This window comes from Amblyomma maculatum, chromosome 11 (assembly GCF_055883805.1).
Source record: "Amblyomma maculatum isolate TAMU_Amacu chromosome 11, ASM5588380v1, whole genome shotgun sequence".
Taxonomy (NCBI): Eukaryota; Metazoa; Arthropoda; class Arachnida; order Ixodida; family Ixodidae; genus Amblyomma; species Amblyomma maculatum.
Genome location: NC_139354.1, coordinates 104,475,943 through 104,489,926, shown reverse-complemented (window position 1 = coordinate 104,489,926; position 13,984 = coordinate 104,475,943). Strand labels below are relative to the sequence as shown.

The 13,984-nt window shown below is 43.4% G+C and overlaps 1 non-coding gene across 1 annotated transcript; it reads right to left on the bottom strand.

Annotated features, from left to right (window-relative positions):
• Positions 1 to 829: 829 nt before the first annotated feature.
• Positions 830 to 902, bottom strand: TRNAS-UGA (transfer RNA serine (anticodon UGA)). Its single transcript has one exon. It is a non-coding gene; the product is annotated as a tRNA-Ser (tRNA).
• Positions 903 to 13,984: the final 13,082 nt, after the last annotated feature.

Sequence of the window (13,984 nt, the reverse complement as noted above, 5' to 3'; positions counted from 1 at the left end):
GTTTTGGCAGCATCTTGGCACTCTGCAAAGCTTGCTGTGCAGTGCAAGTCACCCCCCCTTCACCCGTTGTATGACGTAACACCAGAAAAATATGTCATGTTAATATCAATGAGAAGCATCTTGGCATGTTTGCAAGGTATGCACTATGGCCTGCAATGACAACGATGTGAAACAGGGATGTATTAACAACTGACATTTAAAAAATATATTCTCTGTCACAAAAGTGGGAAGTAGGTTCATTATGTGAGTAAATCAGGTATGTGCTGAAATTCTGTCTACAAGGTCCACAGTTTTTATTTTACTCCTCAGAGTTATAATGATGACTTTCCTACGGCCACCTTAATTAAGCACTTGCCCTGGCAGCCGCAACTCTCCTGGAAAATCTATGGTGCCCACTAATGGCGTTGCCTGTTCACCACGAGGGCTGCCCCCTGGGTTCCTGCACGGTGCCTATAGGTTGGGAATTTCAGTAAATGATTATGCAAAAGGGCAGGCATGCACTGCACTGGCAAAAGGAATACTAAAGTGCTGCACTTTGCGGAACTAGTGCAGCAAAGTGCAGCCAAATTGAACAGACCCAATGTGCCGTTGCTGCTAATAGCAGCTTACCATGGACTTGTTGAAGTAACTATCTTGTCTTAGCAGATCAATCAAGGGGAAATGAGGGGGCTCGTTATAATACATGAAGGAAAGAAGCCAACAGTCGGCGAAGCCAAGGAAAGTGTTGGGGATGGTACTTTTTTTTTATGTTTACTCGGATAATCAAAGAAATTAGTAATGTAATCTGTTTAGGGGGAAGATAATTAAACACAAAGTAGAAGAAAAAACGTGCCGATGGTGGGAACGGAACCCACGACCTCCGAATATCACGTCCGGTGCTCTTCCAACTGAGCTACATCGGCTGCTGTCCCCCCTGCTACATTTTTGGGTATCGGGCAGTAGCAGGGGGGACAGCGGCCGATGTAGCTCAGTTGGAATAGCACCGGACGCAATATTCGGAGGTCGTGGGTTCGGTTCCCACCATCGGCACGTTGTTTTTTCTTCTACTTTGTGTTTAATTATCTTTACCTTAAACAGATTACATTACTAATTTCTGTGATTATCCGAGTAAACATTAAAAAAAAAAGTACCATCCCCAATGCTTTCCTTGGCCTTGCCGACTGTTGGCTTCTTTGCTTCATATCGTGTCTTATGCTGTTGCCGCATGTCTCATTCCCTCTATGTGGGACATTGCAGCGGTAAAAAAAAAATCATTCCTCCTGTATGGAATTATATGCCTCTTTATAGGTGCTGAGCATTTTAGAAATGTCTATTTTGTGCAGGAGCCTAGTGGCAATGACATCACAGAGATGCCAGGAGCTCCACATGGCAGCCAGCTGACTCAGAAATCGACAGCAGCAGTTCCTGCAGCTCAAGTTGATCGTTCTCAAGTGGATTTTCAAAACACAGAGGTATAGAACTAACCATCAGCTTATGACGTTCATTGCATGTCTTCAAAAAAAACAAGAATGCTGTGTTAGCGAGCTTTTCTGAAACTTCTAGTTTTTTTTTCTCTCCACATTAAGCAGTTTATATGCAGTGACGGTTGCTACTTCAACTACACTGAGCAGTTGGAAACATATTTCACGTGTAGGACAGAATCATTTTCGCTTCCAGCCTGTCGTTAGCATGATTACTAGCATGACAGAACTTTTTCTTTTAAATAATCTTGAGCACTGAAAGCTATAGTAGTTCACTGCCTGCACTTTGGTTTTCTCAGTTTTACACTAAAAGCTCATTAATTTGAATTACACGGGTACACCAATAGAATTGAAATTATTGCAAGTTGAAGTAAAGAAAAGAAATTTGGGAACCAGCAGGGAAGTGAGACTTCATTTTGTTTTATTAGTCCAGGATAATTTTGTTACTGTAATCATCTTATTTCATATTGCGTCTTACATGTAGTACCCAGTGGACGTTCAGCCACCAGAGGACAGCTGCTACCAGGTAGGCAGTTAATTTGTTCATTTTAGTTGCCTTAAAATAGTAATGCATAGTAGTGGAATGGAGTAGTTGAACGATTTTCACATTTTGCAGGCTTCCACCAGCATGACACCTCAGCAACCCAACCTGGGTGCCCTTGCCGAGGTCACTGGCCAGGTAGAGTAACTTTCCTTCATATTTAGAACCAATTTCTAAGCTCGAAAATCTTTTAGCTTCCATTCATGGCAGTGCAGGCAAATAATGTGGAAACCATAACAAACAATATGCTAAACATGGGTCTGCAGCGAACCTTTAAGAAACATGGAATTTTCTATCGAAATGGTATATGGAGCATAAAAAAAAACACCCAACAGCTCTCGGTATTTTGAACCACTGACAGCTCATACAGATCAATTATGTTTCCAATGCTTTAGACCCCTCGGCTATCACCATAGTCTCCCGCTATGGCCCGCCGGGGTGGCGCAGTCGTTACGGCACTGGAATACTGTGCCCAAGGATGCGGAATCGAATCCCGGCCTCGGCAGCCACTTTCGATGGAGGCGAAAAGCAAGGCACCCATGTGCTGTGCGATGTCAGTGCACGGTAAAGAACCCCAGGGGCTCCAAATTTCCGGAGGCCTCCACTACGACTTTTCTCACAGCCTGAATCGCTTTGGGTCGTTAAACCTCTCAAACCAAACCATAGTATCGTGCTATTTGCTCTAGGGCATTATATGCCTCGTGTGATACACATTTTACTTTATGCTCATCATAATCACTCATTAGTTTTCATACCTACAAATGCAGAGTGATTTTTCCACTCTGGCCACACAATACAGTTGATTGAATCAAGAACAAAAAGGATTGTAGTCATTTATGAAGCTCTGGTATACATTATCCATACTTGACTACATCAAGGTCTAATTTCTGTGATTATCTAAGCAAACATTCAAAAAGAAAAAAAAATAAAAATACCTAAAGTACCATCCCCAACGCTTTCCTTGGCCTCGCCGACTGTTGGCTTCTTTCCTTCATGTATTATAACGAGCACCCTCATTTCCCCTTAATTGATCTGCTTGTAGCTTACGGGGGTCTCGGTTCTGGCAGTCTTGAAGCCATTTGTAGCGTAAGAGGGTTCTAGCACAGCTTTCGCCCACGCTCTTGATCACGTCCTATGTGACGCTGGCGGTAACAATGGACGTTCTACGTCCGCCACTATGGCTGAGGGTAGCGCTGGTGAACACTCTCAAGGTTCGTATACAGACAACATAAATACCCAAGAAAGTAGCAGAGGGGACAGCGGCCGATGTAGCTCAGCTGAAAGAGCACCGGACGCGATATTCGGAGGTCGTGGGTTCGGTTCCCACCATCGGCACGTTGTTTTTTCTTCTACTTTGTGTTTAATTATCTTTCCCCTAAACAGATTACATTACTAATTTCTGTGATTATCTAAGCAAACAGTCAAAAAGAAAAAAAAAATAAAAAGACCTAAAGTACCATCTCCAACGCTTTCCTTGGCCTCGCCGACTGTTGGCTTCTTGGTTGGTTTGTGGGGTTTAACGTCCCAAAGCGACTAAGGCTATGAGAGATGCCGTAGTGGAGGACTCCGGAAATTTTGACCCCCTGGGGTTCTTTAACGTGCACTGACATCGCGCAGCACACGGACGCCACTCCGTTTCGCCTCCATCGAAACGCAGCCACCGAGGTCGGGTTCGTGCACAGTACTCGGGCGTCTTACCACTGCACCACCCCGGCGGGGTGACTGTTTGCTTCTTTCCTTCATACATCAAGTTATAGCTTGTTATGAATCGATATCTAGTATAATTTTAAAGGGCAACTTCGGGGGTTTTTTTACTTCATTGAAACTTTCACAGCAGGCCCTTTGGAGCTTTCCTATTCTTTCTGAACAATTTTACAGCTAGGTGGCATTTCGTATTATTGCAAATTATGTAGTTTAAAATTCTACCCTTTTGTGGCTTCAGTCAGGGTGATTTGTACTGCTGTCTTGCATGTGGTGTCGGCATGCTTGTCTATATTCTGTCTGCGTTTGGTGGACGAAAATATTTTGAGATTTTTTTTTTGGTTATTTGAGACAAATAATGACTGATGCTGTCAGAGAGACAATGAATTTATTGTCAACTCCACTTTTAGTACCCTTAAAGAGGGCCTTTAAGGGTTCTTTAAATAAATATATAATCTTCATCAGATGAAGGGGAAACGTTTTCGTCCTTGACATCTAACAAGTCACACATATTCCAGCAGGATTATATGCTTGGTATGGGAAGTCAGAGTACACCGCCATTTATGTTGCAGATGTTGAGGCAGAGCAGCCTCTAGCTTTTAGAGGCAGTGCAAGGGGGCAGATGAAGTTATTTGCCCTGTGTTCGGCTGTATGACACTACTGGTACGTGTGATCATTTGAAGAGTATTTACCGCAGGCAGTGCACTCATCTTTTTTTCCCTGTTTGTAATGCTTGAAATGTGAAATGCCCTGGGAGAAGGAAGTTTAGGCTTGCTTGATATAAGCAAAAATAATCTCGTGTAATTGCAATGGATGGGAGGGGAGGCTACAAAGCATTTCTCTATTAATACCTATCGTACTTGGCCTTGATTTTAAAGGGAGCTGTTGTTGGCTTTGTGAGTCTTTGATCAAGCCCATATTGTAGGTTATGGGAGGGTATGGGTATTTTGAGCCTGGGCATAGTTTCCTATGAAGGCTCTTCTTCAGGCAGGGGAGCTGAAGCTGTTACTCATGCAGTCACCAGCGTGCAAATAAAACTGCACATAGACTCTATCAGAATCCAGTTTTGGTTTATTTCCTAGTTGTCACTGTTTCATAGTTTAATTCTATTCCAATTCTGAAAACTCTGAAATTTGATAAGGAGGCCTCAGAAGTGCAATGCAATAGCTCAGAATATTCTAAATACTCATGAGGTTACCCTTTAATCTAGTATGTGCGTTACTATTTTGTATGCAAATGAGAATGTGCACATTTCATATTTGCAGGCCTCTACCAGTGACTGTCCTGCAACCTCACAACACCCGGGTGTTCTCACTGAGGTGAATGATCAGGTGCGATGGCTCAATCGTTTGCATTTTTAAAAGTAATTTGTCAGCATAAAATGTTTTTTGCTCCCATTCTTGGCAAGTGTAGGTGAAAGTAATCTGGAAATTGCGGTAACATGCTGCCGAGCATGCAGCCAAGCATCAAGGCAGATCCCTCACAGACGTGAAATTTTCCATCTAATTGTTATAGTGCAAAAAAATGTTAGCCTGTACAATAGCCCCAAGCCTAATTCCAAAACTAGCAGTTAAAGCCTCTTACACTTCGGTTCAAATTAGTGCAGCCTCTTGTGCTGCATTTTAGAATGTTTAAAAACCTCTTCTGCGCCACGTGAAAAAGCAGGGGTGCAGGAAGAGACCAATCGTTGTAGGCTTGATCTCACTGCTTGTTAGCTTGGTGCTCCCAAATATACTTGGCATCGCGGTGGAAGAGAGAGGTGATAGGACTGTGCGGCGAGGAGTGGCCGCTTAGTGTGACTTTTACACATGACGTGGCCGCCAGCGGCAGCACCGGTACTGGGGGCCTGTCTCGTTGCTCGTTTCACTGGCGCTTCTATGGGCGCACCTGTGATGGGCGCTTGATTTTGACACATAGGGCGTTTGCTTGCGTGAAACAATTTTTTTTTTTTTGGTTGGAGGGTGTACTTTTATATTTCTGCCCATTATGGGTTGTAATTCGACCAAGGGCAGCATGAATGATTTCTTAACTGATATGCAACTTGGAGGTGTACACGATAGTTTGGTAATGTAACAATACAGCCGACGACAGATTTTTCGGATTCTCAACGGACCACGAAAATGTCCGAAAAATCGGGCAGCCCGAAAAAATAAATCTGCACCCAAAAAGCTCAATTTATCGCCTATTATTCATTTTGAGGCCGGAAAAAGTCGGGAATGCTTTTTTGCACCACGCTCTGCTTCCGTGCTAACAGGTCCGCCTGAATTTCGCTTGCATCAGTTCAGCTTGCGTCGGCTGCGCTGCTGCAGGTGAGTCATTGTCGTCGTCGCTCTCAGACTCCACAAGCACTTGGCGAATAATTTCTGCATCTGTGAGCCCAGCGCACAGTTCCGACTCATGGTCCACGTCTGTGAACTTTGAAAACGAGACGGCCGGTAAAATTTTGACATCAGCAGTGCGAAGGTCGTGAATGAGCTGCTGACTACCTGAGAGCTGCTCGACAATGCTCTCCTCGTCCAAGGCAGCCGACTTGTCATTCAGCACAAATCCCACGTGGCGGAAGCAATTGCATAGCGTTGTGGGTGCTACAGACTTCCACGCATCGGCGGGCGTACTAGCTCCAAGTAAATCAACAGAGTAGGTTTTCCCACTGTCGAGGCACACCACCACCACCAACCACTGGATCACAACACCTGAATTTGTTGAGTGCCTTCTCGCTGCCATGTTGCATGAAAAAAAAAAACAAAATTCGGAAACAGCTTCTTGAAGAACTGAAGCCGATTCAAGTAAATGCAAACCATAGTAGCGACAGAACATAATTCTCGCATCAACACAACCACGGCTAGGCTTACTCACTATGCTCGGCAACGCATGTGAAACGCGTTGCCGAGCCTTTTTTCGTGCACATTTGTTTTTTCAGACTGCCCGATTTTTCAGAGATTTTCGTGGTTCGTTGAGAATCCTAAAAATCGGTCGTCGATTGTATAATACGTACGACACCAGTGCTTTTTTGCTGCCACTCAGGCAGAAACATAATGACAAAATATTCAAACAGCAGAGCCCGTAGGAGCGCCAATGTGTTCATATTTACTACATCATAAAATTATGATGTAGGTAAACATGGCACAATTTCAAGCTAGGATGCTACAATCTGTTGTTTTAATTGTGTACTAAATCAGAGAAAACTTTGTTGTCCATAGTCCTTATTTCTTTTTTTTTTTTTTACAAGAAAAGGTGTACGTGCGAGGTATATAAGCAGGTAGCTGATATCGTTTAAGGCATCCGGTTCGTTATTCTACTTGAATGCTTAAACAAAACTTAGAGAAAGTGCAAAAAACAAAGAACCAGAAACAGCACCGCATGTCGTTGTTCTCGATAGTCAGATACACGCATACACGACGGCTAGCTTAGGCCCTATCAAATATCAGCGAGCACACTCCGTGGACTCAAAGTTACTTCGCGGCTGTTTGGGTTACCGAGCACCGCTGTAAATATTAAGGCTTGCAGCAACCATGGTACATATGCGATCATTCGATTGTTCGATAGCCGGCTAGCTTTTTTTTTCACTACCACAATGGCGTATAGGGGCTTATGCAAGCTTTCTCAAACTGCAACTATTTTTTCCTATCGTCTTTGTCCACTGAACAGTCGCAACCTTGCTGCAACATAGTAATTTAAAGGATGCGCTGTCATATGTATTTAATTTATGCTCAGCGCATGGAAATGCAGTGCGATTCGTCGATTGTGAGGTAACGGTTAAGTTTACTGCATATTATCGGAAAACTGCTTCTACCCTCTCTAGCATTTGAAAAATGCGAGCCGCCGGGCGAGCAACTGGCTTTCTTGCTTGAGGTGTACAACATCACGTTCCAGTAGAGAAATCCATGAAAAGTAGATATCTGGTCAGAGCACGTGAATCGATGGACTCGCAATCTAAGAGACTGCGTGATATGGTCTGGCAAATCATTGTACACACGTTAGCTGACCTGCCAATCACCCGTAAGACATTGCTATCGGCAGCATGATGACATGATGCCGCTCTTTTTTGGCCACACAAAGTAGCAGTCCGTTAGAAGTGCATTCAAAGCGCGCTCCGAGGCAGTGAGCACTAGGCGTTATCTGCTCGAGATGATGCTTCTCTCTCCTCTCTCGAAAATTGAGTTATTTAATCAGTAAGCGGTAAGAAAGCTTCTTCCTGCTCAGAAATGGACGTGTAAATAACGAAAACAGAAATGTGTCCATGTTATGGTCTTTTAGTTATGATTGAAGGGAAAATTATCACTGCGGGTGTCGCTACTCCAAAGGCACGTCAGCAGAATCGGCGGAGGATGTCCCCCAGAACATTTGCCACCCTTAGCGGCTGCCCTCTCTTCCAGTCGCACTAAGCGGCCGCTCGCTCGCTGCAGAGCAGCCTCGCCGGTGGAGCACCTTTCTTCTTCCACCGTGCTTGGCACCACAGCAGTGCTGCCACCATGCCGTCGAGCCTGAATTAGTGGAGGTTTCGGCAAAATGACTACCAAAGGAAGCCTAATAGAGTTTCACTTCGCACATCTTTGTTGCGACCATGCGGTCTAACTAGTCTAATGCGCTTCCGAGTCCAAAGAAGAGCGGTTGCGTGTTATGTTTATTGTTATCGTGTGCAAGGAAATTTGCCATTATCTTAATAATAAAAATGTGGCAATTCTGAAAAAAGGGTATCTAGCAATTTTAATGTACAGAATAATATATCTCTCCTAAACCTGTTATAAGGCTTTGTACAAAGAATATGCCGTTTTATTGCAGGTCCACCTCGGGAATGGCCACTACGCTAGTGCAGAACGGTGGCGCTGGCTCCTTTCCCGAGGCCGAGACTCCTTGTTTTGCAAGGATACAGCAAAACTTTTGTGGGGGGTCCCGGCTCTTCGTGGAAGGAGCGTCACCGGAGCGGCGTGCAGGCGTTTTTTGAAAACTGCAGACAGTGTGCAGAAGCCTGGGCTGAGCCCAGAAAAGCTGGCAGCAGTGGGCAGTAAGTATCTTTTACATTTACATCTTTTTTTTTAGTCTTTCTCTTATTTACATGGTTGATTTTTGGAGTGTAAATGTACCAAAGCAACTCAAGCTATGAGGGATGTCTTAAAGGAAGGTTCTGGGGAATTTCAGCCACCTGGAGTTTTTTTAATGTGCACTGCCAATGCAGCACAGGTTTTGTACTTCGCATTCATTGAAATGTGACTGCTATGGCTGGAATTGAACCCTGGTCTCTTGGCTCAGCGTGCACAATTTAAGTGATTTTAGTTTACAGTACCTACCTGTATCAAATTGTGTGATGATTATTATTTCGAAAGCAATACTACGACAGCCAAAGCGAGACCTCGGGTGGCCGCAGCTAAGCCATGAAGAGGCGCAGCTACGGTCTCCTCATAAAAAAATCAGCCTGCCATGACATTTGAATTCACATTACCCCTATGCCACAGGCAGGAGCTGCCAACTCGAGTTGCTCCTTCCATATGGGAGGGTGATATCAGAATCAGCCTGCCAGAACCATTTGCATTCTCATTACCCCTATGACACGCAGGCACGCCCATAGGGGTTGGTTGAAGCGTGTCTTTATATGTGGGCTGATAGCTTATGCTCTCATGTCATACCCTTAAAAGATGAGCTTCAAGGTGGTAGGAAATGGCTTGAAAGGTCACTGATAAACGTTTTGAATGTGTAAAACGAATGCTTCCGAGTGTTCCCCCAAAGTACAACTTGCAACAAAGGCAGTAATTTATTATTAATTTTTTAGAACTGTGTTTTTTGAAATTCGTGGGCTGCTCGGTTCTCGCGGGGCGGTGAGATTTGGAACTATTCTGCTGTGAGTTCCTACATTACAAGTGCCAAGAGTGACGTTTCACGAAGGCTGCCATTGGCTGTAGCCGCGACGCCCAGTACGTGGCTGACATATTTCCGGTAGCTGCGAAAGTCTCACGACAGGGGCGGGGCGGAGTTCCCGAGCTGTTTTCTTCGTTTTTTTTTTGTGTCTCCAAGTGTTGAGTTTAGAAGGGAGAGGGTGAGTGCTATTTTTAATTGCCGATATATCCGGTGTTAATGAAGCTAGCTGAAAAATTCTTGCGGTGAATTAACTTGAGGGAGTACCTATCTCTCGTCCGATTTGCTTTACCTCATTTTAGGCATTTCATAACCCCTTTAAGTGCCCCCAATAATGTAGCACCATACACTAATAGGGCATGATGGGGAATAATGTTGCAGGCAAAAGAAACTTCTGTCGCTTTCGCAATTCAACTAGGGTTAACCGGAGCTAAACCACAACTTATTCTTTTACTCTTTCAGATGCATTTGATGCCTATATATTGAACACTCCAGGTGCTGCTGAAGAAGCAAAAGTGCGGCGATCAAAGCTGAACCGCTATATTGCAGAGATGCTGCGAGATATGAAGTAAATAAAGAGAAAACGAAAAAGTATACTTCACTGAAACCTGAACAGGCTGCTGAATTTCACTGAACAGGCTGCTGAATCTGCATGTGTTACTTGGATGCAGCATTTGCTGCACTGAAGAGTTTGAAGCTTGTTCAGAAAGCCTGCCTGCCTCTTAAGAGCTGTTAGCTGGACATGCCCCTGAATTGCTTTACAGTGCACATGAGTAATGAGGTAGTACCCCATGGGCCCTCGTATGGTTACGTGCATGTGCCCTCATATCATGCTAGAGGATATGAGGGACACATATCAAATTGCATATATATGAGACACGCATGACACATATGCGCCATATGAGGGACACATATCCAGTTGCATATATATGAGACACACATGACTCATATGTGCCATATGAGGGACACATATTACATACGAGCACATATGACACATATCCAATAATTTCATATATATGAGGCTCATATGACAACTACATAGGAGTTTTTTCAATAGGGATTTATCCCATCAAGACAGCGGGAACGAAATTCAACTGCAGACGCGTGGCACCAACGGTCAGCCTTTTGCGGGTCTTCTATGCCAGCCCCCAGTACCGTTACGAAGCTCAGCCAAAAACCATCCCCCATAAGGATTACTATTAAATCTTAGATCCGTCAATACAACGAACAATTCAAGCTCTCTCTGCAACCCTGTGCGACGCCACACCTGACGTTCATAAAATCTTGGGGTTATACCCAAGAGATAACTCGCGAACAGGCAGGTAGGCATCATGCCAGTCGCGTAATATTTGCTGCATTATTTTACTCACTAATAATAAAATTGAGATGTGCCGGTATGTGTTCGTTCTTTCGGAATATTCATAGCACGTTTCTTCTTTCAGTGTACTAGCAAATGTTCGAGTTTTCAAAAATTGTATTTAGATTATTTGAAATCTAATCAGGAAGCAACTGTGATGTCAGTAAAAGATGACGGATTAAATATTATTCAGTTCTTAATATCAGTGATTGTTGACACAAGTTCATCAGTTGCGATGGGGTAGTTAAAATAAAGGTTAGCTTAAACGAGGCATACTGCCCTGGTAGATACAAGTTGCCGTCATAAACAAGGAACACGAAACTTTCTCTCAAGAAAATGATTACCTATCGGAACGGTCAACCAACGCACACTGAAACAGCTCAGGTCTCTATGCCAGCAGGACGATACAGAGGATGAATATTAAACATTGAACTGCCCATCCATGTCGCCTTCGTAGACTTCTAAAAAGCCTCTGGTGACAATCTTGAGATTACTCTTCTGGACCGAGTATCAAACGAGCAACGATCTTCGATCAAAAGGCGCCATATTGTCACCAAACGAAGAGCTGCCCCAAGTCAACCGCAGAGAATCATGTGGTGCTAAGTATTCTTGATCAAAATGTAATCATGCCATACCGATAAGTATCGCACTTTTTCGAATTTTCTTTTGTGCCACTATTGCTATTTCTTCTTCAGTTACACACTCTGCATTTGCCAAGTTAGCATCAGCAAGCACTAGCTATTCATTCTGACCAAATTGATACCTAGAAGTGCTTTTTTCAATTTTTCATTTTTCAAATATTGCACTAAATTCATTGAATAATTATGTATGGTATACTTTTTATATGAGATCACTAAACATTGACTTTTAGTGTGAGCATTTTGGTACCTTTGAACCCCTGTTCACAATTTTCCTTTTTTTTTTCAATTATTTTAATTTTTCAATTGATCTATTACAAAATTGATATTTTTGTTAGCATCATTGAACGTTACTGACTTTTCATTCTTGCCAATTTGAAACTATTCAGTCTCTTATTGAAAGTTTCGTTTTTTTTTATTATTTCCATTCATTCATCATCACTTACACCTATTTTTTTTAAATTGGCCGCATCAAGCTCTGCTTCTGAAAAGGTCTGAGCATTTTGACGCCTTTGAACTCACCTTTCGAAAAATTTTCTTGTTTTCAATTCTTTATTTCATCATTTAATTACAATGCTTTCATTAACTCCGTCATCGTCTATCCCGCACCAATCATTGAGCAATCACAACAACCAAAAACTACCAGGATACGACGCAGTCCCCGAATATTTCTACAATACCAGTTGTTGGGCGGGTTGGTCTGCACGGTGATCCATAACAACAGCGCGACAGACGGGACGTGGAAGAAAGGACGACAACCACAGAGCGCTGACTCACAACAGGAACGTTTATTGCCCGCCAGCCAGTATAAATACTGCCCTGGTGCCAGAAAGGAAACAGGCACGCTTGACTTGCGTGAGATTATAAACACCAGTACACTAGGCACGTGTCAATTACAGGCAACTGTCATACCTGGGAAAAAACTGTCAGCATAACAGAAGGCACACGTTAATATTCACAATCTAAATAGCGATTTTCTTTATCTGACAGCACTGCAGAGGGAGCACTGATACATTGTTCCGATGTCTTAGCTATCAAGTGGGCCTCAATTATTTCCTTCGTTAGCGTGTCGCGGTTCTTTTCTATCACGGAGCATTCTTTATACAGGGGAAAACAGACATAAGTACCATCGTCTTCTTCATCGTCATCTTTGCAGTGTCTGCAGTGTTTGGCTACGTGGCCTGTGATAGCTGCACGAGAAACATTGTACTCGTGCTCCTTTAACCTTTCGTTAACACATCGGCCAATTATTTCTGAAACACGTTGCGTATTACAACTAGTACTACTATTAAGATGCCGACTGTTTAGGCTGAACGAGCTTATAAGCTACCGCTTAAATGAATTGGAAACTTCGAATGCATCACATTTTAATATGAAAGAGGGCTAATTAAAAATCTACTCTACGAAAAAATCTTGTATTCTGCATAGCGCACGAAAAATGTCCGCATGTCAGAGCATGGAGCCGAAACCTTTGAAATTAAAGAGAATGTCTAAATAGCATGGTACGATATCAGTGGGCACATATACTTTACTGCGGCCCAACAAAAATTATTAAAAGGTCTGTCTCACTACCACAACATGAAGCCTACGCAGAAATGACAACGACAATCATGGTCGGTCAATTCGTCGTCAAACAGTGTCTGCAGCAGCGCAAGCTATAACACTAGACAGACAACGGCACCAGTACGACAGAAAACCAGTTGTCTTCTCTTGTGACAAATTTTTGGGACGCGGAACCGACATAATCAGTCTCCCGACTGTCAGTGGCGAAGTCTTCGGGAGGGCGGCCACCGAGCAAAAACATTCTCACAGTGACAGGGAATACCTTTCACTACTAATATTATATATATATATATATATATATATATATATATATATATATATATATATATATATATATATATATATATATATATATATATATATATATATATATATATATATATATATATGTATATATATATATTGTTACGGGGATGTACTTAATGTAACAGCACTGCGATGGGCTGAACTCGACGCTGAGACTTCAGTAGCCGTACAGTGTCCACTCTGTCAGCGTCGTACTCTTTCTCAACGCTTTGTCGTGCCCGTGTTCCTCGGTCGTCGTCTTCGTCAGTGAGCACATCACTTTGGTACCGCGTTTCCAGGTAACACTACCCCCTCGGCAAAAGGCAACGTCCCGGTGCGTATTAGGCGTGCGATGTGGAGGGGGACTAATATGGCTTTAGGCGGGCGACATGTACGATTTCGGAAGTGGGTGTAGCAGTCGGTGACTTTGGGTGGAGCGGTGAAATCTCATAGGTCACGTCGGTCACTGGGCGTAGTACACGGTAAGGACCTGTGTAGTGGGGCAGAAGTTTTTGACACAACCCCACACGACGGCACGGAAGCCAGAGCAACACCAGAGATCCGGGAGGATAGTGCACATCGGGGTGCT